The 26777-nt window shown below is 34.6% G+C and overlaps 1 protein-coding gene and 1 long non-coding RNA gene across 3 annotated transcripts in view; one reads left to right on the top strand and one right to left on the bottom strand.

Annotated features, from left to right (window-relative positions):
* LOC105475458 (zinc finger protein 804B) overlaps positions 1 to 26777 on the bottom strand; it is a 598392-nt gene that overhangs the window by 28082 nt on the left and 543533 nt on the right. The gene's annotated exons all lie outside the window — the stretch shown is intronic.
* Positions 1 to 26777, top strand: part of LOC139362787 (uncharacterized) — a 67323-nt gene that overhangs the window by 39312 nt on the left and 1234 nt on the right. Inside the window, exon 2 of the long non-coding RNA XR_011622117.1 lies at positions 17136 to 17301. This is a non-coding gene — a long non-coding RNA (uncharacterized lncRNA). The remainder of the gene's footprint in view (positions 1 to 17135; positions 17302 to 26777) is intronic.

Below are 26777 nucleotides of genomic sequence, written 5' to 3'. Positions count from 1 at the left end.
CCTCAGGCAATCCTCCTTCTTCAGCCTTCCTAGTAGCTAGGACTACAGGCATGCATCACAGCACCTAGCTGCATTCCATTATTTTTTATGTGTTCTGGTTGCAATACAAACACATAATGAAATGGGCTAAAATATTTTTAAAAGATCTCCCATGTTAGAAGCTACAGTTTGGGCTACTAACCGGGAAAAGTTTCCTGACATTGCTGGAATAAATGCATCCAAGCATACTTTCTCTGATGTGACTCTAGCTTTAAGGACCAATTGTGCCACAAGCAAGCTAAAACAATGAGTGAGAAGAAATTACTCTGGGTGTGAACACCGTAATCCCCTTCCTTGGAAGTGTTGAGTTAAATTGGTTATAATAATTCCCGGAGGATTCTTTTGGCATGTGCTAGAATACGAACTGCTGAATGCTATGTTTAATTGCTGATGGTCAGCCATTTCTGCTTGGACAATCAGGACATAAAGGTTCCTTGTCAGAGTTTAACTGGCTGAGCCCAATGTTCTGGAGAGATACAGCCAGGCCTACAGATACCGCTGTTGGTTTACACGTTAGTTTGAGGATATTTCTAGATTTTAAGACAAGCTGAAAACGTGGTGTGTGAAAGAGAAAAAATTATTTATAACTCAGGGTGGACTAGGGTCACCTCCCTGGCTGAGGGAGTAGCATATGGTAAGGTGTTGAAGGTATGTGCCCCAGGCAAGCCACACCATTTCTTTTCAAGGCCAAGGATCATCTGAGAAATTCTCAAATGGCGAATGGGTAGCTCTAGTGTCCCACTACATCTGAGACATTACCCGGATCCTCTCATATTTTAGCTATTATGGCCAAGATCCAAGTCAGCTATGGTACAAAGCATGACCTTTTATCTGGTTTTAATTACAAGGTTTATTTAATTTCTACCCATGGCATACCCAAAGTTAAACTTCGTAGTGCCATTGTAACCCATATTATATCAGACATGAATATAACCAATACTATATCAACATAAATATCTCTATTGATTACTGTTCTAAAATGCATTCCTAAGAAGTGCCTTGGTGATGAGTAAGAGGATAACTGCTTTTCCAACTGAGTTAGTAGTAGTAGTCACAGGACTTTTAATTGCCATGTTTATAGCATGATAAGAACATATATGTGATAGTGCAATAATATTAATTCCCATGAAGTATCTACAGAGAGTGTGTTCAGGTTTGGAAATACCCAGCATTTCTGTAATGAACAAATAAAAATTCAGTAATGAAAGATTATGTCTTGAGTAAATATTTGATTAGACTAATATTTACTAATCAGGCTTCAGAAGAAATAATTTGGCATTCCATCACAGTCTATACCGTGGAGAATAAATTCAATGTGAGAAAAAAAGGAAAGATTCCAGAACAGAAAAATTCAGACACTTTCTCATGCAACAGCGTTTCAAACTTATCACCATTTCTTTGAGATGAAGTGGAGGGTGTTTGAATATTACGTATATTCTTTAGAGTCTAGTATATAATCCACCTTATAAATTCCTGACAGTTAATATTTGAAAAGTATTAGTCATTTTAACAAAGTATTCAAATACATTTCTCAGATCTCTGACTATCAGATATACTTCCAAGCATTAGAATGTAGAGTTAAGAGAATCAGTAAGGATATTTTTCTGTGTGAGATTCATTTGTACCTCTATTGCTTCAAGTCACGTGTGGACAAGACCAAGGTCTTAAGGGAATCTTTATTTATTTATTTGTAAAGATCAGGAGAATTGATCATGCTTCTTGTGGGAAAGAAACGCATTTGTACTAGGCCCCAAAAATTAAAAAAAAAAATCTTAAGAGAATCCTTTGGCAAACCTCTGTCCTCCCAGATTGTGTGGTTCCTGACATGAAGCCATCTTTATCTGGCAGGCTGTTATCTGCTCTGCCGCAATCTTTCCCTGCTGTGCAACTCTTTCATGGTCACATCCTCCCTGCTCAGTTCATAAAAAGAACTTGACCTACTGCACTCTGACCTAGCTATCTAGCTGTTTTCTTAAGAGCAATGTCTTGTATTTCAGTATCTTGTACAACCTAACATTATATTGATTTTTAAGAGCTTTTTCAATTTCTACTTCATCCTCCCACTCTTTTATACTCTAGTTTAGGGTCAGCGATGCCTGCTGCTGAGAATATTGCAGACAGAAGTATTTAGTTTGAACATACCTGCAAAGTAAGAGCACCTTTGCACATGGAAAGGGTTTTTGAAATTTCCTTAATTTCCTACCTAAATGTTCTGAAATAGAACTCTCTTTTAAAAAATAACTATTAAAATAGAAGCAGAAAGAGAAACATGAAATTAGACTCTGGTGTAAAATTGAATTTTGTATCATGTTACTCTTATAAAAAATAAAGACACTATTTTAAATCTAAAGATAGTATTGAGTTGACCTCTACGTATCAGAATCTTGGCTTCAGCAGCTTAATTAAATCAGGTTTCTTTTACTCCTAACCAAGAATCTATATTCAATCACACCATGATAGATACTTACACCTCCTCAAGGGAGTCCACAGCTCAGTCTCCCCCCAGTTATCAGTTTCCTCCAACTTAAACATGTGGCTTTATCCTCAAGGTCACAATATGCCTGAGAAATGTCAAGCATCAGAAGTGCATTCCATGAAGGCAAAAAGAAGGGCTCAGAGCAAAAGCTGACTCTTTTATTTTTTCTGCCTTAAAAACAACAGCTTTTGAAAGTCTACCTGAGTAGACTTCCACTCTTACACCATTTGTTAGAAGAACTTCACATGCTATTGACATTTAAGTAAGAAATGTGAGACATCCAGGTTTTTAGCTAGCTATATGGCCATCCCTCAAAATAAATCTGGGTTTTGTCCATAAGGAGAGAGAGTGGAATGGACATTGATTAAGTGACCAGCAGCATCTACCCTACTAAAATTATTAAATGTTGCCAAAAGGAAGGGTTACAGTTAGTCAGTTAGTGTTCAACCAAGCATTCTGCTTCTTTTTTTTTTTTTTTTTTGAGATGGGGTCTCACTCTGTCGCCCAGGCTGGAGTGCAGTGGTGCGATCTTGGTTCACTGCAACCTCTCCCTCCAGGGTTCAAGAGATTCTTCTGCCTCAGCCTCCAGAGCAGCTGGGACTACAGGTGTGCGCCACCACACCCGACTAATTTTTGTATTTTTAGTGGAGACGGGGTTTCACCATATTGGCCAGGCTGGTCTCCACTCCTGACCTTGTGATCCACCTGCCTCGGCCTCCCAAAGTGCTGGGATTACAGGCATGAGTCACCACGCCCGGCCTCTGCATACTCCCTCTTTCAAATCTAAAACTCCTCTCCACATACTTTAAGTCATTGAGCTGCCAAATAAAATATAGAGAAGTTTCTAGATCATTTTACTCCACATCTTTAATTACAAATTATAGTTCTCACTATGCAGCCATAAAAATAAATGAAATCATGTCCTTTGCAGCAACACGGACGCAGCTGGAGGCCCTCATCCTAAGTGAATTAACACAGAAACGAAAGCCAAATGCCACATGTTCTGTTCTCACTTATAAGCAGGAGCTAAACATTGGGTACACACGGACACAGAGCTGGGAACAATAGACACTGGGGATTCCAAAAGGGGGAAGGAAGGGAGAGGGGCAAGGGTTAAATAACTACCTATCAGGTACTATGTTTACTACTAGGATGACGGGATCATTAGAAGCCCAAACCTCAGCATCAGGTAATATACTCATGTAGCAAACCTGCACATGTACCCCCTGATACTAAAATAAAAGTTAAATAAATAAATAAAATTACTAATTCTCTCAAAGAAGTTTTGAGATTAGTTTCTTCTTAGGCATGTTGTGTTACAGGTAGGAGTCAGCAAACTAAGACCCATGGGCCAAATCTGACCTTCAGCCTGCTTTTGTAAATAAATAGAAAAACAGTCACTTCTACTTTTTTACCTAAGGCTGCTTTCAGACTGTATTGGCAGAGTTGATTCCTTGCCACAGGAACTGTATGAGCCGCAAAACCAAAAATATTTACTATCTGAGCCTTTCCAAGATGTTTGCCAACACTGGGTCGAGAAACACCCCTGTTCTTGTTAGTTCAGAATGAGGAAGGTGGTTAGTTCCACATTTGTATACCTCATGGGATAATTTTCCTGAGAGTAATATCCATGTGAATGGAAAAGTAGAAAAGCAGATGGTGGTTAAAGAAAGAGGTAATTATATTTGGAGAAAAATATCAGTATTATTTAACTGATAGTGATATATTTGAGTCTCTAGAATGCAGAAATACCAGTGCATATAGGGAATAACTTAGAATTCCTGTTAGGATGTTGACTTAGCCTTTATATTCCCAACTTCCTTCAGGAGTCTAACTGAATCAAATTTGACTTTGTTATCAAAACAAGCCCTGAATATTCTGACTGAATAGGATCTCACAGAACTATTATATGCACAACTGATTTTCAGAACTCAAAAGAATGAATCGTCTCTTATTTCATGCATTTCAGCATTTCACTAGTACTGCTCACAGAAAACAGCATGAGGCAGTTGAGAGATTCATGGTCTTTTCTAATGCCTTGCTTATTTTTGCATGAAGGTACTACAGAGCAAAGAAATAAGGAAAATATAGTTTTGTCAAGAATGTTCAAATATTCCAAGAATAAGGAGCATTGTATTTGAAAAATACTCAAAAGACTCACTTTTTTTCTTGCAAGTGAAACTGATCAGAAGTCTTTTAAAAATACTTTCATTGTGCTTTTGTTTTTCAAAAGTATAACTCTATTTATTAAGCACATTTGGGAAACTCACGTCATATGTCTCATTACTAATAGCAAGAACCTTGGAATCTAAGGTTTTAGTTGAGTATAAACTTGAGGAAAAAAGGTGATTAGGCAATGCTCTGCAAGCATCTTTTCCTTTAAATGAACTCTTGAGTTATCTATGTTCCTAAATTAACTGGGTTGTATCTTTAGAGTAGAATTTCTTTTTAAATTTCTCATTTTCTGAACTATAAAAACAAATGTTTCTATAAGTTTATATTAGTTATTTTCTCAATAATTAGTGCCTCATGTAAAGGCAAATAACTTGACTGGAAATGTATTGTTTTTAAAATTATTTGAATAAAACTTTATCTACATATATAGCTATTATTGCTCAAAAATAAGATTTTATATGCTGTTTCTTTTAGTCAATGCAAAAACCTCTTGAAAAGATACTCTAAATGAATGAATTGCTTAGAATAAAATATATAATTTAAGTGGCAATATATTTCATAAATACATGGAAAGAGCTGCATGGTTCCAATATTGGCCATTCTCAGATTTTCCAGTAAAGTATGACATTTAAGCAGAATATAAACATGTGTGCATCTATGCAAAGTTTGAATATTTATATAAAACTTGGATAGTGTTTAATTGACTTAATAATTTCATGAATGCAATTAACCATTTTAAAATATTATTTTAAAAGGATATTTTGGATTATGTCTATACTTTTTCTAATACTCTATGCACAGTTCCTTGTATGCTTTATATCTTCAAATATTTATTATGTAAAACATTTAGTTTGAAATGCAGAAGCACTAAGAAAGTTTCCTTAGGCTTATTTTGACTTTTAAAAATAAAATAATGTTACTCATAAAGAAATTTAATGTAAACACTAGCGACTTCATGTTTTTCTCTCATTAAACTAAGTCATAATGTTTTTATGCAACCTAGTAGCATTCAGTGTATGAAGAAACGAGCACATTCATTTACTCTTGGGAGTGTAAACGGATGCATGCAGTCCTTTTAGAGAGTAATTTGGCAACAGCAATTACATTTCTATATGTATCATGATCCTGATTCTGCAATTCCACGTCTAAAATGCATCTCACATATCATTACACGTCTGAACAATGGCTGTACCTTGTAATAGTGATGGAACGAAGTTTAGGGGGGAAATGTCTGTATAATTCCTAAATCTGTGTTCTAAACTGCTACTGAAGTTGCCTGTGATTGCTTCTTTTGGGGAATGATATACAAGTTATAACCATTTCTATAAACTGTATTTTCTTCATTCATTTTTATGTGTCTCTTCCCTACCCTCGGTCCTAAAATTAGCTTAAATTAAAAAAGAAAGTCAATTACATCACTTTTGCTGTTTTTGTTGCCTTCAGACATATTTGATTGTAGAGCAGAAATCATCAAACTCAGTGCTAAAATATCAGTGGCCCCCAAAATTTTCCTTTTCAAGGCCAGACTCACATAATTTCACAGCTTTCAATACTTCCAGAAAAAATAAAATAAAAGACATGATCAGTTGAGATGAAAATGTTTTAAGCAACTAAAATTTAAAATTCAATATTAAGTGTCAAAGCAAAAATAATGATTGCAGGTGTTCAGTTTTAATAAGAGCAGAGTGAGATAAAGGCACAGTAATGCGTGGAATCCTTGACTTTGTGAAAACATCATGGGCCTCTTTCTATTTCCTTCCTTATGAAATATTTGACCTACTTTCACATTCAAATCTCAGAAAACTATTATGAAGTCACAACGATAATGGGATATTTTGTTAATATGATTATGTAACCTGTAATTAAAGTAAAAATCATCTTCTTTGACCTCTGAATTGTTTGCTGATTGGATACAAATTATGCTTGGAGATGAAATTTGTTTGGATAAGTCAGCTATCTGATGCTACTTAATGGTGCTCTTTATATATACCTTATTTTGTTTAGTCTATTTTAAAACAAAATCCCTAAGTTGTATTAACTACACTAATTCAAAATTGGGACAATTATTACATCTATTAAAAATGATAATTTCAGAAAGCCATATACATTTTAATTTTCCTAAACAAAGCAATCTAACCTTTAGTAACTTTACACAATATCAGAATAAAAATTGCTACTGTGGAAAAAGTACACATCTTTATTCAGTGTAGATAGATGTAAAACTATGGATGAATAAATGTCATTGGATCTGCAAATTAATATGTGTATCAAAAAATATCCTCTTTCAAAAATTAATGCCAGAAGTATAAGGAAAAAAAGAATTTACAAAATAATTTGCTGAAGATTGAGATTTTATCATCATAGGTTTTTATTTCCCTTGTGCATGTATAACATTTATGTTTATCACATTTATCATAATGATAAAAAATTGGAAACCATCCAGAATATTTCAACTATAGGAAATCTGTTATTCAAATTATAATGCAGTCATTTAATAAAAGACATGCTACAAACAACAACAACAACAAACTATGTTGAGGAAGAACACCGAATTACCTTGGAAATGGGCATTATGACAGAGATACTATTTACTCAAAATTACACTAGCACCTTTTCGACTTTGTTAACACAATTTTTCTTTCAAACTATATGATGTAGTAATTTCTTGATCTCAGAAGTGCATGTGACCCTGATCTTGTCATGGTTATAATAAAATCCCACAATTTTGTCAAAAGAAAATCATTAATAGACTCTGTTTTCATGTTTAAATCAAGTTGACTGGTGGTCACTGTGTTCCTCCTTAACGTGTATCAAAATATTTCATAATAATAATGATATAAGAGCAAACATACAAAGCTAGGATGACTTCAAAGCGCTATGTACAAGGCATATTAAAAATGCAAGTTCTTTATTCATATTAATCCCTTTAATTTTCACAAGAAAACTATGACATAAATGCTGTTATAATCATTCTCATTACGCAGTGGAGGCACAGACACTTAGAGGCATAAACAGGCAGCCAGCCCACTTCAGAGAGTGGCTCTAACCAGCCACGCTATGCTGTCTCTAATGCAAGTCTGTCTTACATACCGAAGGAGAGAAAAATCTTTCTAGGTGAAAATATTTTATTCTTTTTTCCATTTCTAATTTTGTACTTCTTCTCAGAACTTTTTTTTTTCTATTTTGTAAACAGGAAAATGAGACCCAGGTAAGATTAAGACCATGTCTTTTGTCAAATGCTACTCTACAAATCAGTAGCCAGTGGGGACTTGGACTTAGATGAGAGGTCTGTGCTTTTAAAAGAAATCTATTAGCTGCTAAGTCTCTGGGGCTGACACTATATTGCCACGACATAGCTGAGTGTTTGAATTTGGCAGGTTCTCCTAAAATACAATCATTGTAATCTATTAAGAGATAAGTTTGAAGACAAACACTTTAACGACACTGAACTTCAATTCTGCTTTAGCTTTTTTAGCTAACAAAAATTTTCTTATGTCTAGACAGATAGACACACACACACACACACAGCCACACATCCTTTGCACTTCTATTTTACCATAGATATGATCCTTGTAATGTCAAAGACAAAATTGCACCAGATAAATTAAACAAGCAAGGAAAGCTTCATTCAAGACTATTGCAATAAAGGAGAGAGACTATTGAAATAGGGGAGAGAAATTGAACTCAACCCCATCGAACTCAGGCAGGTAATTTTTAAAGGCAGGAGTGAAGTAATGGAAAACTACTGGAGGGTGTTTTGGGAGATGTCCATCAGTGAGATTAGGCCACATGTGTTTGTCAACTGTCGCTTATTAAAGTTAGGTTCCTATGGTCCAACAGAGACTGGGACACAATGATCCTATGTCCTTCCATGATTATATTTCAAAGGGGTGACTCCCAGGTCTTTGGGAAAGACATTTATGGATTATAAAATGTTTACACTTCAAAGAGGCAGATAAAGAATTTATAATTAAAAGTTTTCATTAAAAAGTGCTCTAAAAAGGGAGGTCAAGTCAAGGTCCTATAGTCGGGAATAAACCTGTCTAAAGTTCACTTAAGCTGAGGGCAAATTAAGTCTGTCTTGGTTAGTAGAGCCTCGGAAAATATATGTATACCAGCAGAAATAATTGAAAATGTTTCTTATCTTTATTAGCAAAGATCCCTGTTAAAATATTGGAGTTTTCCCTTTCAATGTTTATGCATCATTAATTTATAAACATAATTTTTGTCATAGATGAGGTTTTATAGTCTTTTTCATCTAATTCTTACTGAAGACAGGAAAAAAGTAAAATCAGGTGAAAATCTGTCTATGATGACTACTGCAATGAAATACCACCAATAGCCCACATGAATTGTAAGATTTTTACATGTCAGATATAATGCCAAACCTTTTGCTTAAATAGCTTGATTTATTTTTTCCCAAACTCTGTGAGTACTTCTTGCATCTACCTTCTGATGTTTAAGATAAGAAAATTGAGGCTAAGAGATGTCGGATAACTTGCTCAGAATTATACAAGTAGCAATTAGTTTTACAGAATTTATTTGAGGTCCAAGCTGCCTGACTCCTGAGCCCTAGCTGGTAACCTCTGCAATCTATTGTATCTGATTAATTTTGTATGTACCTTTTAACACATCATTACTCTCCCTTGGAATCATGACATTGTCATCTTTGCAGGACCAAGAACTTTAAGTTATATTTCAAAATAGTTATATTTTCTGTACTACATAAATTGAAGTTTCAAAAAATACAACTATGAAAGTTTTGAAATATCCATTTGACATTTAGAATGTGCAATTTAGAATGTCTTCATGTCAGCAATATACAAATATCTGCCTTCTCCTTGGTTAATAAGTGAAATGTCTGGAATACAACACAGCTTCAAAGAAGCTATTATTTACTAGAATAAGATCTCAATCCAGAAACATCTTTACTTTTTCCAAATGCATGAGGCACAGTCATAAGTAAAGCCAACTTTGGTACTTACTACACTTTGGTTTAATGTAGTAATTCCCAGCCCAGGATCTCAGAGAAAATCTCAAGGATTTTTATAAAACACTACCAATGTTTTCAAAGAAATTAATTTAAATTAATTTTTAAATCAGCCCGATTTTGTGCCTGAATTGTATTGTGTTAAATCCTAGACTATGAGCAATGGTAAAACAAATTTATTGCTATCAGGTTGTTACTGCTGCTCTGTGTTAGGCACTGACCTAGATGAAGATGAAAAAGATATTCATGCAGCTATAGTGCTTGAAAGGAATGGAGATAGGCATGTGGCTTCTTACAAAGATGGTTTATGTGTTAGTAGCAAATCTACTAAAACTGAAGATAATTTCATGGAAGACTATAGGCTATTTCACCAAAAGACCTAGCAGGAAGTGTAGCTAGATTGCAGAATAGACTGACAACAGGAACAAGGAAGCTATGAATTGAAATTATTTTATCTGTCAATAGAGGACTGTATGGTCTTCCATCTCTCCTTCTCTGTGATCAACTATATCATTCTTCCGTCTCTCTCTCTCTCTCTCTCTAGCATAACTTCCTCTATTTTAGAATGCATTATATCTGAACACGGCCATTCTCAAGCTTTAGCTTAACATTGCCCAAGAGGTTTTTGGGCTCTGATTTCTAAGTAACGGAGGAAAAGAATGTACCTGGAACAACTAACACCAAGGGTCCATCCATGTCCCCGATAGCTGTGACAGTGTTGGAGAGAGCTGAGGCTTAACTCTCATATAGAGTTCAGTGAGCTGAGGCTTAACTCTCATACAGGTGTAAGCAATGTGAAAGGAGGGCATAAATCGGTTATCTAAGAATTAGATATGGAACAAAAAACAAAATATATAGACAGCAAATTATTATATATTTGGTACACACACAATCTTATTGCACAGCAGAATGTGGTAAGAATGATGCAACAGATGTAGACAATTGGTTATGATAATGAACATGTAAGACATTGTGCTGATGTATATATGTCTCATAATATATATAATAACAATGGGAATATATAACATCACATTCAAGTTGATATAGTTCAAGCTGATGCCAGGAGTTTTTCATATAAAGTCATAGCATTTAAAGTGAAGCTTAATAAAGATATTGATACCTGTCATTTGTTCAGTGCTTAATTTATGTTAAACAATGTTATAAAATGTGTTGCAAGCAAGGTCTTATTTAATTTTTAGTGCAACATCATAAAGTAGATACTCTCATCTTCCCCATCTCAGAGAAAGGGAAATGGGTCCTTAGGCTAAGAACTTGGTGGGGTCACACATCTATTAAGTGACAGAGGCAGAATTCTCACCTATGTTTCTTTAACTGCAAAGCTAATTATCTTAACTACTATGCATTACTCTCATTCCAAGTCCTGAGGGTGGCAAAATTTTGTTTTAGAGAGGATATTAATATGTCCTGTGAAAGACTGCAAGAGTAAAGACAAAATAATGATAAAATTCTAGAGGATTCAAGGAACACTAAATAGCTATTTTTAGCTGAAACATTGCGTTCATGAGGAAAAGAAAGGAGAAATCAAGTCTGAAAGACAAATCTAATCCTGAGTGTAGTGGGCTATAAAAACTATATTAAGCAGAAAAGAAAATTAATTGAAATGGTTCTTGAGGAAATTGTGATGGTGGTGCATAGGGTTCGCAGGGGTGAGTTTGGAAGAGGAAATAATGAGTCACAAGGATCAGCGAGAAAGCTATTGCATTGTCCTGTCAAGATCAACTACTGCAGGCCATTTTATTTAGTTGATAGAAATAATAAGCATTTTTCAGCCATCCATGAATAAACTTGTTTATGAAGGAGATCAGCTAAACTCTAAGAAATAAGATGAAAAGCTGTCAAAATAAGTGTGTGGTAAGTTTAAGGTATCTATCAGAATTTTTTGTTGATGCACTGTTACTGTTGCAGAAAAAAAAAAAAAAGAGAGCAACAACAAACAAAAGAAAACAAAACAAAAAACACTTGTAGAAAAATTCCAGTCTCTGAAATTCTCTACATAAATGTAAGAGAATTTTTATCAACTCGCTATTCCTCAGCAAGTTCTGTTTAGCTCATCCCCTAAGTTATATATTAGTAGCTTTTATCCCCTTCCAATGCTTATACCTGCCCAAGCCATCATTATTTTCTTCCTAGATGCCACATACAGTAACTTTCTAGCAGATCTCTCAGCTGCCAATTTCACCCTCCTCCACTTCTATCCACTGTTTACAATACAAACAGAGCAATCACTTTTTTCAGATTAAACCTTTTGCCTGATTAAAGCTTATTTGTGGCTTAGAAATGATCTTCGACTAAAATCCAAGGTCTTCGGAATAGTCTGTGATATCACACATGATTTAGACACTCGGTATATACCTCTCCAGTTTCATCTTCTGTCACTCTCTCTTCTCTGTCTCTCTCTCCATTCCAATGCTCTCCAGCTATGCTGAATTTTTTCTATGACTCAAATAAGCCATAATCTTTCCCAGTTCAGGACTTCTGCCCTTTCTAGACTACTCTTATTTCTCCTTAGATGGCTGTTTTCTCATCTTCAGAATCCAATATCATGCTGTCAGAGGCTTACCTTCACCACTAATTAAAAATAGTTCTAACTTTTTCCTCTAGTCAGTAGTACATCACAGCAAGAGTAGTCATTAAGTGAAGTATAAAAGCTGCTGTAGAGTGTTCCAGGTTAAAATAAAAGGGCATATACAAAGATTCACACGGAAGAGAAGGACACTTATAAGGCTAGCAAATAATTATAATTAGAGTATGGGTGCAAAACAGGGGAAGGTAAGAGATGAGACAGAAGAAGTAAGTTGAATTCTGAAAGGCTTTTAAGCCAACATAAAGAGGTTAGGCTTTATTTTGAGCTGTATAGTGGTATGAGAAGGAAGACAATGGGACGTCTCATGCAGCAGAGTAACATGGCCATAAGTGCACTTTACAAAGATGAAAGGTAGTAGCATAGATAAAGTGGGCAAGACTGGAGGGAAAGAAATAATCAAGCAGGAGATGGTGATGTGCTGATCTAAAATGAGAGGCAACGTGGAGCTTGCTGGGGAATACTTAGGCAGCAGAATTAATTGTTGCGAAATTATCTATCAATTAGGGATCTATTTACACTTTTGACACTTCTATTACCAAGACAAATCATTTATTTCAGTAAGATGTTTTCCTTTGGTTAAGACAATTAGTGGTTTAATTAAACAAGCAGTTCTGTTTTTATAGAATAACAAGGTCCTAATATATGTATGTTAAATACTGTAAATAAACTGATATATTTTAAGAGCTAAATGGGAGAAAGCAGTTAACCCTCAGTCTCTTAGGACAAATAAAACAAAATACTATTTCAAAACTGGGAATTTTACAGCAGTGAGTCAGATCAGAGGTGTTTAATCCACAATGAAAACTAGATATTCCCTAAGTGAGTAAATTGCTGAAAAGCACTCTGAATAAGCCAGCTGAGTTTTGTTGCTGTTGTTTTGGATACTTTTTTTTTGAACTTGTATTTGAAGATTTAAAACTGTGATACCTCACTTTAGAAATGCCTTTCGTTGGCATATATGAATAAAACTTAAATAGTAATCAGAAATCAGAATCCTAGAGAGGAGAAAAAAGCAAGTATTTTCATTATAAACATCAATAGAGTTTCAACTGTCAAGCAAATAAAAAATAAGAACTTTTATTTTAAATTGCAATCTAGTGACATATGTTTTTATGTGGAAAATAACATGTTACAGATAACTGATATTTGGGCTGTGTGACCTGATAATAGGACATAATGTAGAATTCCTAGAGTAATACATGAATAGTTGGTCAAATAGACCATCTTCCTTAAATATCAATTCTCTTAGTTAAGTTTGTGATTAAAAACTGAAAAGCAGACAATTTGTTCATAAAATCTTGGACAAGAGTTTAAAATGCTAGCAATCTATATAACTGGTAGTTCTTAAGCTTTGGAAAACAAAGAGGTGAAAAGAAGGACAGAATATTTATTATGAAAGTTAAGAAGTCTGACTGGAAATCTTAATAAGATATAGGTGTGGTATCTAAGAAAATGGGCCCTAAAGTTCTCCAAGTCAAGTCCAAAATTCACTTAATTAGTCACTCTGAAATTATCCCAACCCTGAGACAAATCCATTTTCTAACTTTTTTTTCTCACATCGATTCATTTTGCCTATTCTTTAGAACTAGCAACTCTCACATATAGCTGGTGGGGATTTAATATGGACCAACCACTTTGAAAACAGTTTTGCCAGGTTTTTGTAAAACTGAATATATGTTTACCTTATGATATGGTGATTCCGTTTCTATTTACTCAATATATATATACGAAAATACATATGCACCAACTATAATAAAATTTGTACCAAAAGTTTCAAAGAAGCTTTTCTGTAACAGTCTAAACAGCTGCCAACACAGGAATAAATAATTTTTGCTATATTCAGATAATTAAGAATTGCTTTGTAATACAAGGTGTGAACAACAGATACATGCAAAAACATAGATGTATTATTACATAGTCATTAGGCTGAGCTAAAAAAGCCAAACATAAAATAGCATGTACTATGTGATCCCACTTTTGAGGACAGCAGAGATGTCCTGTATAATAATAGTAGTGCTGATTATAGAAATAGAGGGAACATCACACACCAGGGCCTGTCAGGGGGTGGTGGCTAGGGGACGGATAACATTAGGAGAAATACCTAATGTAGATGACGGGTTGATGGGTGCGGCAAACCACCATGGCACATGTATACCTATGTAGTAAACCCACACGTTCTGCACATGTACCCCAGAATTTAAAGTGTATATATATATATATATGAGATAGAGGCCTTTGTTAAAACTCTCTAAATATTTGTAGTTCACTGTTATGGAAATTTTATCTGAAAAAAAAAAACTGTACACATATGGGCATAGGTTAACAGTGTCATACATTAGAGGAACTAAAAAAAATAAGGAAATATAATGCCTGATCCTATATTAGATCCTAGACCCAGGAAATAATACATCTAAAGAATATTATTGATACAATTTATGAAATTTGAATATGGGGGTTAAAAATAGTGCTATCTAAATGTCCTGACTTTGGAATTGTTCTGTGTTTATGTAAAATAATGTGCCTACTCTTCAAAAGTGCACTTGAAGTATTTAGGCTTAAAGGGGAATGAGGTCTCCAATATCCTCTCAAATGGTTAGGAAAAAAATTACATCCATATCTTCATAGAGAGAGAATAATACAGAATATAGATAAAACATAAATAACTGGTGAATCTAGGGATATATAGAGATCTTTTTACTATTCCTGTAAATCTCAAACTACATCAAAAGGAAAAGTACCCTACCCCCAAATAAAGTGAAAAATGCTCAGTTGAAAATATCAAAGTTCTGCAGCATATTTAATTTGGGCCGAAACTCTTTCAGAAACTATATTACAATTTACCTATCATAGATAGAGCAACATTGGCTTCTGTGGACTGTGGGTAATAGAAGGCAGCATAATCTTACATTTTTCTCCAGAACTGATGTATGAATAAAATGAACACTTCATTTTTGGAGAATAGCTTTTAAGGAAGATGCTCATTACTTAGCATAGTTAGTAGTAAGTAATTCTTATCTATTTAGACAGCAAGACCAGTTGTCTCTGGCAATAACTTTTAGACCCAAAAGAGAAAACATTTCATCGACATACAAAAAAAAAAAAACCAAAAACACATATTTTTAATTTTGCTACTCTAGGACAGCGTGTGTCCAATTAATTGGACTTAGTAGGAAGTCATTAAAAAGGAGCTGAAGAATGAGAATTAAAACATACTTTTAGTATATGCTACTTGAAATTGTGACCTGGCCAGGCAGAACACATCTACCTATACTGATTAAGATAGTTGTATATGATTTAGAATTCATGAAAACATTTACAGCTGAGGGGCTATGTTAAGCTTATATTTCTTGACTCTTAGTTCAATTTTGTATACATAATTATTGGTTAATGCAAAGCAATAAAAACTACAAGTAGTCATATTTGACTCAATTGATTTCTCAACAAAATGAGTATAAAAGAAGTCAATATTAAAATAGTTGAGATGAAAACCGTGCTCTTCTCATATAAGGAATTGGGCTCAGAGACTCAGGCCAGCAGCTCATGAAGGATAAAGCTATCACAAAGTATTACTGAATTACCTATTAAGTTCTCTGTTTCACAGTTTAGGGAGAGGAAAGGTGGCTCTTTTAAAAAAATTAGTAGGCTACATGCTGAGACTCTTCACTAAAGAACTTACATGAATAGTTAATTGGAGTGTATAATTTGTCAATGACTGGGGTCCACTACATGCAACAATTCAAAAGTTTATTCTGGTTTAGGACACTGAGATCTCCTATGTATTTTCCTGTTGTAGGAAAATGAGCTCTGAAAGGAATTATTAATGAGCCTTGTAGAAAGACCTGCAATTTATAAGAAAAAGATAGTCATCTTATTGTATAGAGCCAGGGAAAATGTGGCTCTCAAAAATAGAAAGAGTTCGGTCCTCCCAAAGACTGTCTAACAAGACATAACTTAAATAAGGATATCCGTCATATATCCTAGTTTATAGACCTAATAGCCAAGCAGAAAGCTTCATAACACCAAAAATTATATGAAAAGAAAGAGGACAAAAATTTTATTTTAACATTATATATCTATAAATCTAGATAAATTAAGGATCGTGATATCAACAGGTAGAGATTTTTTCCCTGCATAATCGAATTTTGCAATATTAACTGATTTATTTAACAAGGAAGCTTAGTGTTCTAAAAGAGCTTAATTTATTTATTTATTTTTGTTTCAATAGCTTTTAGGTACAAGTGGTTTTGGTTACATGGATGAATTATATAGTGATGAATTCCGACATTTTAGTGTACCCATCACCCAAGTAGTGTACATTTTACCTAATGTGTAGTTTTTTTTTATCCCTTCCCTCTTCCACTCTACCCCTTCTGAGTCTCTAGAGTACATTATACCACTCTGTATGATTTTGAGTAATGAAAGCTTAGCTCCCACTTATAAGTGAGAATGTAGTTTGTGGTTTTCCACTCCTGTGTTACTTCACTTAGAATAATGTCCTCCAGCTCCATCCAAATGGCTGCAAAATACATTGTTTTGTTCCTTTTAATGGCTCAACAGTATTCCAAAGTGTATGTATACTACATTTTCTTTATCTACTCATTAGTTAATGGACACTGAGGTTGACTTCACATTAAAAGAGCCTATTTTAATCTAAATACGTCAAATATATTTTTAGGACCCTGAGATCGATTCAAATTTGCAGACTATGTACATAATCTGTATTTTTCAATATGCGCCAAATCAAATAAAATGTGAACAAAGTACAATTTATAAAATATAAATTATTGGTAGCTGTGAAAAACAAACAAAAAAGAGTACCATTAACAGGCTGATTATTTTGACCATTTCAGGAATAAGAGACACTGATGGAAACAAAAAGAGATTTGGAGAAAAACCAGTCAGCATAAAATAGGAGTACAAAGCATTTGCAAGAAAAGATGGTCTTCATGGCAAGAAAAATTCCCAGGGAATATACAAAGTCAGAGTCAGCAAGAAAGCTTTGAGGCAATCTGAAGGGTGAGTCAATGCAGAATTGCATTTTGAGCAACTGTACTACATAGCATCTTGTATTGAGCAGTGGGCAGCAGTGATGTTTTCTCCTACATCAAATATATGGTGTATGCACTGAGACCAGAGAGATGTAAAAATGGGCCCAGATAATTATTCACTCTCAGAAGAAGCAAGAAGCCCTTAACTTCAAAATAAATAAATAAATAAATAAATAAATAAATAAAAACTATCAGAATCCCCAGATAATAATACATTCAGGGTGCTCATATAATTACCAGAGGCAGGAAAGGTATATTGAACTACCATCCAAAGAACAGGTGGCAGGAATTCTCAAATACAAAATTTATATACTGGCAAGAACTGGCATGCAGTTGAGGAAAACTAGTATCATGAAAGTTCTCACACAATGAACATGAGGAAACAGAGTAAGTAAACGCATATTGTAATTAATGTCCTTAGATATATAAAAGTGAATCCCCATTAACTGGAAAAACCAAAATAAGTATTGAAAATTGTGTGTAAGGAAAAATTAGATAGAACTGAATGTCAGAATGAATGAAGCTAAAGATTAAAACTAGGAATTCACCAAGAACTTAAAAAATTAGTATATACATTAATATATATGAAAAATAATATAAAGAATTAAGACATGAAACTAAGGTGCTAAAATTTTAATATCAGTGAATTAAGAGTGATAAAAGGAAATAAGAGAGACAGGAAAATAATTATCAAAGAATTAACAGGAGAAAATTGATCAGAACAGAAGGGAAGCATTAAGAAGACCCAGCAGGTGTAGAGAAGTATTTTTTTTAAAAATAAAAGTAACAAGAGAGAACAGCAATTAGACATATTTTAAGTGAGATTTCAGAACATAGGTGAGAAAAATTCTAAAATCTCTGAAAAAAAAAACACTGAACAAATAAATCCAACTGATCTCTTATCGAGCAAGAATTAGTGTCATTATACTTCTCACTATCGAAACTGGTTACTGGACTACGATGAAGCAGTATCATTCTGAGGGAAAATCATTTTGAATCTCAAATTTTTTACTTGGTTAAATTAGCATTTACATGTGAGGGTAAAATATAACTATTTACGCAGACATTTGGCATTACGAAGTTTAAAATAAACTTATGGTTTCTACTTAAAATGCAGAAATCTGGTAAGGTCATTCTGCTCACCAACCATGAGAAAAGGCTAGAAAATCTACTGAATCGTAACTACTTTTCTTGAATCCATCAAAGAGTTGCAGTGTCTAACCAATTAGACCAAAATCTAAGGAAAGAGAAGAGCCTCCAAGAAGAGAAAGAAGTGAGTCTTGACTCACTTAGGGCAGACTACAAAATGATGACAGAGTTGCCATAGAAATGGGTAAGACAATTTCAGCTAAAAGAATGTTGCTACAAACTTTAAAAAACAAACAAACAAAAACGGAAAACAATTTTAATTAAAATTAACTAATAGTGTGCAAATTTTAAAAAATGGAAATAATACTGCGTGTGATCTCAAAATAAGAAATGGAGATTGGAAAATGCAATTGAGTTTCTCATGTTTCTCATTTCTGCATTTTTTTTTTTTTTTTTTTGAGACATTGTCTCACTCTGTCACCCAGGCTGTAGTTCCGTGGCCCAATCTCAGCTCACTGCAAGCTCCTCCTCCTGGGTTCACGCCATTCTCCTCGCCCGGCTAATTTTTTTTTGTATTTTTAGTAGACGAGTTTTCACCGTATAGCCAGGATGGTCTCTATCTCCTGACCTGGTGATCCACTTGCCTAGGCCTCCCAAAGTGCTGGGATTACAGTCGTGAGCCACCAGCACCGGCCCATTTCTGCATTCTTACTGATAGAGGATATTAATACCTAGTAATTCCAGACATTGAAAGAAAACAGTTTATTCATTTATTTTAAAATTTACTTTTATTTTATTTAATTGGGACAAATAACAATTGTATAATTTTTGGAATATAATGTCATATTTTGATACATGTATATATGGTGGAATTATCAAATCAATCTAATGAACATATCCATCACCTCTAACACTCGTCTTCTTTGTGGTGAGAACATTTGACCATACTTACTAATAGCATATTATACATTTCAAAAAAGCTAAAAGAAAAGGGTATAATTAAACATGTTGGTTAAACACTGTGGGTAACTGTAGAATGAATAGAAAAAATGATACATGACTTCCAAATCATTAAAAAGATACACTTAAAAATTCAAAAAAAAAGTTCAGAAGATAAAAAATGACCTCCAGAAAAATGTAGCAAATGTAAAGCATGAAACAATCGAGTAGAAATAACTACAGATATATATAATCACAGGACTCATATTTTTAATTATAACTATGAAATATCCTTCCATTTATTTAAGTCTCTAAATTCTTCTCACCACTGTTTTATAGTTTGAAGTGTGGGGTCCTACATACCTATTGGTTAAATTTACTTCTAAATGTAGGTTTTTTGATGCTATTTCAGATGTTACAAAAAAAAGTTGTTTATTACTAATATATAAAAATACAATTAATTTTTAATATATTGACCTTTCATCCAATTATTTCATTACATTAAGATAATTTTAACAATTTGTAGAATGTAAATAACATTTACATTCGATGTTATTATTGGTAAGTAAGGATCTGCTATTGCCATTTTGTTATTTGTTTTCTGGTTGTTTTGTGTTCTCTTCATTCTTTACTTCTTTTTTGTCTATTTTAAGTGAAGGTGATTTTTTCTCATGGTATGATTTAATTTCTTGCTTTCTATTTTTTGTGTATTTGTTATATGTTTTTAGATTAGAAGTTACCATGAGGTTTGCAAATACTATATTATAAAATATTACTTTAAGCTGATAATTTAGCACTGCTTAAACAAATGAACAAGCAAAAAGAAAACTAATAAAAATTCTGCACCTTAACTTTGTCCCCTGCTTTGTAATTTTTTTGTTTCTATTTATATCTTATTCTACTGTCAATGTCTTGAAAAGTTGTTGTAGCTATTATTTTTGATTGGTTCAACTTTTTGTCTTTCTACTTAAGATGAGAGTAGTTTACACACCACAGTTGCAGTGTTATAATAGTCTGTGTTTTTCTGTGTACTTACTATTATCATTGAGTTTTATACCTTCACATGATTTCTTATTGCTCATTAACATCCATTTCTTTCAGATTGAAAAAAATTCCTTTATCATTTCTTGTAGGACAGACAGGTATGGTGTTGATAATATCCCTCAGCTTTTGTTTGTCTGCGAAAGTCCTTATTTCTCTTTCATTTTTGAAGAATTTTTTAACTAGGATTTTTTTACTCTTCTAGGATGAAAGTATTTTGTTTTACTTTCAGCACTTTAAATATCTTATGCCTGTCTTTCTCGGCATGTAAGGTTTCCCTAACAAGTCTTCTGCCAATCATATTAGAACTCCATTGTATGTTACTTGTTTCTTTTCTCTTGCTGCTTTTGGGATCCTTTCCTTATCCTTGACTTTTGGGAGTTTGATTATTAAATGCCTCAAGATAGTCTTCTTTGGGTAAAACTTGTTTGGTATCGTGTAACTTTCTTGTACTTGGATATTAGTATCTTTCTCTAGATTTAGGAAATTCTCTATTATTGCCCATTTGAATAAACTTTCTACCCTAATCCCTCTCTCTCCCTTTCCTCTTTAAGTCCAAGGACTTTTAGACTTGCCCCTCTGAGGCTATTTTCTAGATTTTGTGGGTGTGCTTCATCTTTTTTATCCTTTTTTCTTTTGTGTCCTCTGTGTATTTTTAAATAACCTGTCTTCAAACTCACTCTTTCTTCTGTTTGATCAATTATGATATTAAAAGACTGATCTATTCTTCAGTATGTTAGTTGCAATTTTCAACTCAAGAATTTCTGCTTAATTATTTTTAATTATTTCAATCTCTTTGTTAAATTATCCTTATAGAATTCTGAATTCCTTCTCTGTGTTATAATGAATGTCTGAGTTTCCTAAAAACAACTATTTTTAAATTCTCTGTCTGAAAAGTCACATATCTCTGTTTTATTATGATTGGTTTCTGGTATCATATTTAATTTGTTTGGTGAGGTCGCATTTTCCTAGATGGTGTCAGCACTTGTGTATATTTGTCAGTGTCTGGGCATTGAAGAGTTGAGTACTTATTGTATTCTTCACAGTCTGGACTTCTTCATACCTGACCTTTTTGGAAAGATTTTTCAGGTATTGGACAGGACTTGGGTGTTGTGACCTAAACTGTATCTGTATTAGGTAGGACTCCAAGCCCAGTAACATTGTGGTTCTTGCAGACCTATAGAGGTACTGCCACAGTAGTCTTGGATAAAATCTAGAAAAATTCTCTGGATTACCAGTTAGAAACTCTTGATTTCTTCCATTATGTTCTCCCAAACAAATGGAGTCTCTCTGTGGTGAGCCACTTGTAGCTGGGTTGGAGTGACTGTAGTACCCCTGTGGCCCTGGGGCTGTACTAGGTCATACTTGAAGCCAGCGCAGCACTGGGTCTTACCCAAGGCTCACTGTAACTACTACCCAACTATGGCTTATGTTCATTCAAGGCTCTCAGAAGTGATGCCATCCAGGAGCCAGGGACTGGTCAGAAACTGTAGAAAATTACCTGATGTTCGGTTGTACCATGGCTGAGCTGGCACTCAAACCACAAGACACAGTCCTTCCCCCTCTTACCTCTCCTTTCTACAGGCAAAGGAGTCTCTACTACCAAAGGTGTAATGGCTACCACCACTACAAACCCACGGGGAGTACTGCCAGGCTACTGGTGATGTTCAGTTAAGGCCAAAGGGCTCTTATAGTCAACTTGTGGTGAATGCTGCCAGCCCTGGGACCCACCTTTCAGTGAAGTGGGCTCCTCTCTGGCTCTGGGAAGGCCCAGAAAATGCCATCAAAGAGTCAAAGCCTGTAATTGGGGACCCCAAAAGCCCACTTTGTGCTATACTTCCTTGTGGCTGGGATGGTACCTAAGGTGCAAGACAGTGTTCCCTTTGCTTTTCCCTCTGCTTTTCCCAAGCAGAAGTTCTCTTTCACTGTAGCCATCAGAGCTTGGAATGTGCTGGGTCTCGCCTGAAGCCAGCACATCTCAGAGTCTCAACAAAGGTCTATGATACTAACTGGGTATTGCTGCTGGTTATTCCCGTGCCCATGTGCTCTTTAGTTAGAAAGTGATGGATCCTCCTGAAACTGGTTCCTCTCTTTCAAGGCAGCAGATTTCCTTCTGGCCTAGGGGATGTCTAGAAATGTCATCATCTGGGAGTTATGGACTGGAAGGGGGGCCTCACAATCTTGACTGATGTCCAATCCTACTATGGCTGAGTTGGTATCCAAGATACAAGATGAAGTTCTCTTTACTATTCTCTCTCCCTTCCTCAAGTGGAAGGAAGAAATCTCTCTTGGAGCCCCAAGCTGTGTTTCCTGGGATTGGGAAAGGGGTTGTGCAAGTAATTTCTTAGCCACCTGTCTGGTATCTTAGTAGGTCACATGTCCCCCAAGTCCACTGGCTCTGAGCTCAGCTCAGCACTAGACCTTGCCTAAGAGTTGTAGTCCTTGTGGCCTAGACTGCCTTTTATTTAGTGACCCAGAGCACTTTAGCCCATGGTGACAAGGCTTGCAGCAATCAAGTTCCCACCACTGAGACGAGTGATTCCCCTTCAGGTAAAGCTGGTCTAAATACTCCCTCTGTGAATGGGCACTAGCTGAGTTCAGTCGGGTTTTGCTTTCTGCTATGACAGGGCAGCACTGAGTTTAATGCAATGTCTCTCAATGGCTGCACTCTCCCTCTCTCAAGTACACAGATTCTCTCTGCACCACATGGCTGCTGCTAGGGGTGGGGAAGGGGTGGCATTAGCAATTTAAGACTTTTTCTATCCTCTTCAGTACCTTTTCTATCCTCTTCAGTACCTCTTTTCTATCCTCTTCAGTACCTCTTTTCTATCCTCTTCAGTACCTCTTTCAGGGATGTGAATTTAAAACCAGATACTGTGAGTGCTCACCTGATTTTTATTCTTAGGAAGGTTTCTTCTTTTTTTTTTTTTTTTTGGTGTAGACAGTTGTTAAAACTCGTGTTCCTATGGGGCAGATGATCAATGGAGCCTTCTATCTGGCCCTCTTGTTCCACTCCTCCTGCATTTATATTTAATGTAATGACAATTGCAGTTGAGTTTATGGCTACTACTTTGCTAATATTTAAAATTTCTACTACCTGTTTTGTTTCTTCATTCTTTGTTTCTTACATTGCTAAAGATTAACCAAATCATTTTATCATTACATTTTACCTCCTCTATTTTCTTTTAATTTGTATCTTACTTTATTATTCTTTTGGTAATTACACTAGAGAGTAAAGTATTTTAACAATTAACTTATGATCTACCATATCTTAGCATTTTTATGACTTCTAAAAACAATGCAAGAAACTTTTAATAATACTTGCTTTTCCATAATGAAGCTGTATTTCTTCTCATTGACCTATTATTATCATACTTTACAGATGCAAAAATATATTTTATTGTTCATTCTTCAAAAGTCAATAATCTTTTATATTTACCAAAATATTTATCCATTCTGATGTTCTTTACTTTTTCCTACATGTTCATGAATCTACATGCCATAATTAACCTTTATTGTGAATCATTCCCTTTAGTATTTTTATGCACATGTGGGCTGGTGAAAATCCCTTCAGTTTTATTTTTTTGTTTTCTTGAAATGTAAATATTTTTATAATATTTTTGAAGGATTCATCTGAGTGTCAAATTATGGTTGACAATTATTTGTTCTTTCAACATTTTAAAAATGTGTTTCCATTGTTTTATGTTTACTGCTAGAAAGTAAGCCAAAAGCTTTATTGTTGATTATTGCATCTTTAAAAGTAATCTGTCTTATCAAGTTTTCTCTTTTTCTTAGATCTTGTCAGCTATGTTTGGTGCTTAGTTGTAGTTTTTGTTGTATTTATTGTTTTGATGGTTTACTTAGTTGCCTGAATCCATGAGATAATATATTTCATCAGATTTGAAAAATTATCAGCTACCATTTCTTCAGATTTTAATTCTGTCCCTTTCTCGCTCTTCTTTCCTTCTGGAACTCCAGTTATATATCTGTTAGATCTTCTGACAGTGCCCTACCCACATTTTCATGTTCTTATCAATTATTTCTATTCTTTTCTCTTTGTGCATCACAATAAACATTTTCTGTTTAAATACAGTATTCTTACCTTCTGCTGTGTAAAGTACTACACTTTAATACATAGATTTTATTCATATTTTTCTTTGTTCAACTCATTAAACATAATTATTTTGAAGCCCTTACCTATTAACTGTAATATCTGGATCATCTTTGGTTGTGTTCTTTACATATCTAGTAATTTTCATGGTATGCTGAACATTGTAATGATATACTGTACAGGCTCTGGACGTTTATCTTTTGCTGCAAAGTGGTATGTGTTTTGTTTTTCTGAAAATCTATTAAATTGTATGAAAGACTTTGATGCTGTTGAGACTTAGTCTTTGTTAGGGAAAACTTATTTTAGCATTGTTCTTACTCCTAGATACTTGATCTTATTTCAATATTTTTTTCTGAGTTTGCACATAAATGTCCAATGTTCACTGAGGTTTCTCCCTTTGGCTGGATCCACATGTTTAGTGTCTCCTCAGCATTGTGTAACTTTTACTCATTTATCAGCCTCCTAGTCTGATTGTTTTATCTACTATAGAGTCTTACTACATTTGTGAGCAGCTCAAAAGTTAGCCAAGGCCTGAGCGAAATATCTATCCTATCCAGTCTTCGAGAGTTTTCTTTAGGTACCCCCAACAAATAGTTTATCCTCTAACCATTAGTTTATTTAATAGTCCAGAAATTTACTATTTGTCTCTGATACCCAGCAAGATGGTTGCTGCTAGATTTAGCTTGACTTTTTGGCACCACAACTCTCAAAAAATGACTTCAGGGAGAAAATCTGAGAAAATTTGAGATTCCTATTACTTACCTCCTTTCTCACCAAGACAATAGCCTTGAGTTATCTAATGTCTGAAAACACACATACGTGTGTGTGCACATGTGTATATACATATGTATATATACAGTTGGCCATGGAACAATGCAGGGGTTAGTGGTACCAACCCCACGTGCACTAAAAAATCTGAGTATAACTTTTGATTCCCCAAAAACATAACTATTAATAGCCTACTCTTTACCAGAAGCCTTACAAATAATATAAACATTCATTAACACATATTTTGTTTGTCATATATAGTATGTATCATATTCCTAAAGCTGGAAAAATAAATTGTTATTAAGAAAATTATAAGAAAAATACAATATATTTACTATTCACCAAGCGGAAGTGGATCATCATAAAAATCTTCATACTCATAGTGTCCATATTGAGTAGACTGAGAAGGAGGAAAAGGAGGGGTTGGCACTGCTGTCTCAGGGTGGCAGAGGCAAAAGAAGTGGAGAAGGTGGAAGGGGAGGCAGGAGAGACCAGAACACCCAGTGTAAATTTATGGAAATACATTCATTTCTGTCTATATTTTGCTTTTTCATTTGCTCTAAGAAATGTTTTTATTTAGTATCAATATTTCCTCCATTTTCTTTAGTTTCAATGCTCATATGATAGAAGGGTCCATGTCACAAAATTGGTCTTAAATAATCAGAACCCTTCAGACAGAGTGTCTAATGTCATTTTTTTTCTGGCACTGCTTCTTCTATGTCTTCTTCCTCGTTGTCCAGCATTGGCTTGGAAACATTCATCTTCAGCCAGTTGTCTGTCTTCTGTTAACTCCTCTCGTAGGTATCTGTTAGCTATTGAATTTCCCCAGAATCTGTATCTTGAAAACCTTCACCGACCCTCTATTTTGCCATATCCACAGTCTATTTTGTCATTTTCTTGACTGGCTCTGTCGTAAATCCTATGAAGTCATGCACAACATTTGGGCAGTTTTCTCCAGGAGTAATTAATTGTTTCAGGCTTGCTGGCTTTCACGACTTTTTCTATAACAATGATGGCATCTTCAGTGGTATAATTCTTTCAGACTTTCATGTTGTTCTCACGTTCAGGGTTATGTTTCATACTATTGGCAGTCAGTTTTTTTTCTTCTTCTTCTTTTTCTTTTGAGACAGAGTCGCACTTTGTACTTTCCATAGAGGATTGTGTGTAATGAGCCTTAAAGTCCTAGTGATAAAGTCCTAAAGTCCTGATTTAGAGGCTACATAAGAGACGTTGTGCTTGAGGACAAGCAGACCACCTCAATACCTTAGTTGCTGAATTCATGGGATTCTGGGAAGCCTGGGGCATTTTTCAACATCAAAAGAACTTTAGAAATGTAGTCTCTTACTGGAAACACCTTCCTGACTTCAGGGAGAAAACACTGATTGAACCAATCCAGAAAAAGTGTTTATAAAGTGAAAGTGGATCATCATAAAAGTCTTCATCCTCACTGTGTCCATATTGAGTAGGCTGAGGAGAAGGAGGCAGAGGAGGGGTTG

This window comes from Macaca nemestrina, chromosome 4, assembly GCF_043159975.1.
Source record: "Macaca nemestrina isolate mMacNem1 chromosome 4, mMacNem.hap1, whole genome shotgun sequence".
NCBI classification, from domain to species: Eukaryota; Metazoa; Chordata; class Mammalia; order Primates; family Cercopithecidae; genus Macaca; species Macaca nemestrina.
The sequence above is the reverse complement of the archived record's forward strand: the minus strand, read 5'-3'. Positions and strand labels throughout refer to the sequence as shown.